Below are 2,845 nucleotides of genomic sequence, written 5' to 3'. Positions count from 1 at the left end.
GTGAGTTGTGCTTGGGTGGCTCAGTTGGTAGAGCACTTGCCCGCGAGAGGCAAATGTCCCGAGTTCGAGTCTCGGTCCGGCACGCAGTTTTAATCTGCCACGAAGTTTCATATCAGCGCACACTCCGCTGCAGAGTGAAAATCTCATTCTGGAAACATTCCCCAGGCTGTACCTATGCCTTGTCCCCCCAATATCCTTTCTTTCAGGTGTGCTAGTTCTGCAAGGTTCGCAGGAGAGCTTCTGTTAACTTTGGAAGGTAGGAGACGAGGTACTGGCAGAAATAAAGCTGTGAGGATAGAGCGCGAGTTGTGCTTGGGTGGCTCGGTTGGTAGAGCACTTGCCCGCGAGAGGCAAATGTCCCGAGTTCGAGTCTCGGTCCGGCACGCAGTTTTAATCTGCCAGCAAGTGTCATATCAGCGCACATTCCGCTGCAGAGTAAAAATCTCATTCTGGAAACATTCCCCAGGCTGTAGCTATGCCATGTCTCCGCAATATCCTTTCTTTCAGAAGTGCTAGTTCTGCAAGGTTCGCAGGAGAGCTTCTGTTAACTTTGGAAGGTAGGAGACGAGGTACTGGCAGAAATAAAGCTGTGAGCATGGGGCGTGAGTTGTGCTTGGGTGGCTCAGTTGGTAGAGCACTTGCCCGCGAGAGGCAAATGTCCCGAGTTCGAGTCTCGGTCCGGCACGCAGTTTTAATCTGCCAGGAAGTTTCTTATCAGCGCGCACTCCACTGCAGAGTGAAAATCTCATTCTGGAAACATTCCCCAGGCTGTAGCTATGCCATGTCTCCGCAATATCCTTTCTTTCAGGAGTGCTAGTTCTGCAAGGTTCGCAGGAGAGCTTCTGTTAACTTTGGAAGGTAGGAGACGAGGTACTGGCAGAAGTAAAGCTGTGAGGACGGAGCGTGAGTTGTGCTTGGGTGGCTCGGTTGGTAGAGCACTTGCCCGCGAGAGGCAAATGTCCCGAGTTCGAGTCTCGGTCCGGCACGCAATTTTAATCTGCCAGGAAATTTCATATCAGCGCACACTCCGCTGCAGAGTGAAAATCTCAATCTGGAAACATACCCCAGGCTGTAACTATGCCATGTCTCCGCAATATCCTTTTTTTCAGGAGTGCTAGTTCTGCAAGGTTCGCAGGAGAGCTTCTGTTATCTTTGGAAGGTAGGAGACGAGGTACTGGCAGAAGTAAAGCTGTGAGGATGGAGCGTGAGTTATGCTTGGGTGGCTCGGTTGGTAGAGCAGTTGCCCGCGAGAGGCAAATGTCCCGAGTTCGAGTCTCGGTCCGGCACGCAGTTTTAATCTGCCAAAAAGTTTCGTATCAGCGCACACTCCGCTGCAGAGTGAAAATCTCATTCTGGAAACATTCCCCAGGCTGTAGCTATGCCATGTCTCCGCAATATCATTTCTTTCAGGAGTGCTAGTTCTGCAAGGTTCGCAGGAGAGCTTCTGTTAACTTGGAAGGTAGGAGACGAGGTACTGGCAGAAGTAAAGCTGTGAGGATGAAGCGTGAGTCGTGCTTGGGTGGCTCAGTTGGTAGAGCACTTGCCCGCGAGAGGCAAAGGTCCCGAATTCGAGTCTCGGTCCAGCACGCAGATTTAATGTGCCAGGAAGTTTCATATCAGCGCACAGTCCACTGCAGAGTGAAAATCTCATTCTGGAAACATTCCCCAGGCTGTGGTTATGCCATGTCTCCGCAATATCATTACTTTCAGGAGTGCTAGTTCTGCAAGGTTCGCAGGAGAGCTTCTGTTAACTTTGGAAGGTAGGAGACGAGGTACTGGCAGAAGTAAAGCTGTGAGGATGGAGCGTGAGTTGTGCTTGGGTTTCTCGGTTGGTAGAGCACTTGCCCGCGAGAGGAAAATGTCCCGAGTTCAGGTCTCGGTCCGGCACGCAGTTTTAATCTGCCAGGAAGTTTCATATCAGCGCACACTCCGCTGCAGAGTGAAAATCTAATTCTGGAAACATTCCCTAGGCTGTAGCTATGCCATGTCTCCGCAATATCCTTTCTTTCAGGAGTGCTAGTTCTGCAAGGTTCGCAGGAGAGCTTCTGTTAACTTTGGAAGGTAGGAGACGTGGTACTGGCAGGAGTAAAGCTGTGAGGATGGAGCGTGAGTTGTGCTTGGGTGGCTCGGTTGGTAGAGCACTTGCCCGCGAGAGGCAAATGTCCCGAGTTCGGGTCTCGGTCCGGCACGCAGTTTTAATCTGCCAGGAAGTTTCATATCAGCGCACACTCCGCTGCAGAGTGAAAATCTCATTCTGGAAATATTCCCCAGGCTGTAGCTATGCCATGTCTCCGCAATATCCTTTCTTTCAGGGGTGCTAGTTCTGCAAGTTTCGCAGGAGAGCTTCTGTTAACTTTGGAAGGTAGGAGACGAGGTACTGGCAGAAGTAAAGCTGTGAAGATGGGGCATGGGTTGTGCTTTTGTGGCTCAGTTGGTAGAGCACTTGCCCGTGAGAGGCAAATGTCCCGAGTTCGAGTCTCGGTCCGGCATGCAGATTTAATCTGCCAGGAAGTTTCATATCAGCGCACACTCTCCTGCAGAGTGAAAATTTCATTCTGGATACATTCCCCAGGCTGTGGCTATGCCATGTCTCCGCAATATCGTTTCTTTCAGGAGTGTTAGATCTGCAAGGTTCGCAGGAGAGCTTCTGTTAACTTTGGAATGTAGGAGACGAGGTACTGGCAGAAGTAAAGCTGTGAAGATGGGGCGTGGGTCGTGATGGGTGGCTCAGTTGGTAGAGCACTTGCCCGCGAGAGGCAAGGGTTCCGAGTTTGAGTCTCGGTCCGGCACGCAGTTTTAATCTGCCAGGAAGTTTCATATCAGCGCACACTCCGCTGCAGAGTGA

This window comes from Schistocerca piceifrons, chromosome 11, assembly GCF_021461385.2.
Source record: "Schistocerca piceifrons isolate TAMUIC-IGC-003096 chromosome 11, iqSchPice1.1, whole genome shotgun sequence".
In the NCBI taxonomy this organism is placed as follows: Eukaryota; Metazoa; Arthropoda; class Insecta; order Orthoptera; family Acrididae; genus Schistocerca; species Schistocerca piceifrons.
This window is presented reverse-complemented; position numbering follows the sequence as displayed.